The sequence below is a fragment of the Octodon degus genome, unplaced genomic scaffold (assembly GCF_000260255.1).
Source record: "Octodon degus isolate 3935 unplaced genomic scaffold, OctDeg1.0 scaffold00119, whole genome shotgun sequence".
In the NCBI taxonomy this organism is placed as follows: domain Eukaryota; kingdom Metazoa; phylum Chordata; class Mammalia; order Rodentia; family Octodontidae; genus Octodon; species Octodon degus.
Genome location: NW_004524695.1, coordinates 666,665 through 668,079, shown reverse-complemented (window position 1 = coordinate 668,079; position 1,415 = coordinate 666,665). Strand labels below are relative to the sequence as shown.

General features: G+C 46.3%; 1 non-coding gene across 1 annotated transcript; it reads right to left on the bottom strand.

Annotated features, from left to right (window-relative positions):
• Positions 1-1,166: 1,166 nt before the first annotated feature.
• On the bottom strand, positions 1,167-1,248 carry Trnas-gcu. The gene has a single exon. It is a non-coding gene; the product is annotated as a tRNA-Ser (tRNA).
• Positions 1,249-1,415: the final 167 nt, after the last annotated feature.

Below are 1,415 nucleotides of genomic sequence, written 5' to 3'. Positions count from 1 at the left end.
AAAAGTTATACAGAAAATAGAATAAAGTTAATACCAAACTTAAAAAAAAATAAATAAATAAATAAATAAGTCAAAGTTTATAAACCATGTTCAGGCCACATAGACTACAGATAAAATTCAAAGTATTTCCTGTCTCCAAAAACCACACTTCTTTTCTTTCAGCCTTCAGAAGGCTCTGGAGAGCACCATGCCTAACTAGAATGTATTGCAGAAGAATTTTCCAGTCTGAAGCCTCAATCCCAGTCGAAAAGTTAGAAACATGAAAAGATTGCATCCCCCATCCCCTCAAGCATTTGTAAAACAGCCTTGGTTCCCTTGAAGGGTAGATTGCTTAAGCGAAGGTGTTTTTATCAAGTAGCTTGGGGTCCACACCATGGTTTGGTCGTCCGTAGCTGTACCTGATACAGAGGAGACATTTTTCCGAGGTCATCTTTACGGTCGGGCAAATGATGTCACTCTGCTCTGTATAGACAACCTCTTTCTATAGTGTACCACGAAGTGAAAACGGGCAACCGATGAAATTTAGATGCAAGTAGCAACAAATGATCAAAGGAGAAATAAACAGGCACTGGAGTGCTTGGGAAAGATCTTCCATTAAAATTAATTCAACTAAAATATAAGAAGTATTTAGATTTGCGGATTTGTGATGGGAGTAGCTTTCACCTGCGTCTGGCAAAAAGATTTTGCCAGCAAGGAGCAGAGCCCCTAGGTCAGAAGAGCACAGTGGGGAAGCGGAATTGAGTTCCTGAAAGGCGGGACCGGCCGCCATCTGAAACTAGTCCTCAGAACGACCTGCGAGCTGGAAAATGCGCGGGACTGAACAAGCGCGGGGTCCTTGACAAACTGCCAATGCAGAGAAGTCACAACTAAGGCGTGGCCAGTGGTCCTCGACCCCGGGGACGCACCAGAGCTACCCCGGCGCGAGCTACCACCCGCCACTGGGTCCCACCCTAAAGGCTGGTTCCACTGAGCCCGCGTGGGGTGACCCGGAACGCAAGGAGAGAACTTGGACGGCTGTGTGGGGTTTAGCGGAAGGAGAGGGGTCCAGGGTCCGAGGACGCGCGATTTTCAACCGGCAAACCTGTATAAAATGAAACCGGAGCTTGTGTGCGCCACGCTTAAGGAAAGGGGCTAAAACCTCGCCTCCACAGCGGTGGGGGCCCAACCGACGAGGATGGGATTCGAACCCACGCGTGCAGAGCACAATGGATTAGCAGTCCATCGCCTTAACCACTCGGCCACCTCGTCGCTAGAGGAGTACCTGACAGATAGTTTTATGTCTCTTTATTAAATGTAATGTTTTTCCCTTTCGTGTATAGGTTTCTTTCTTTCTTTCTTTCTTTCTTTCTTTCTTTCTTTCTTTCTTTCCTTCTTCTTCTTCTTCTTCTTCTTCTTCTTCTTCTTCTTCTTCTTCT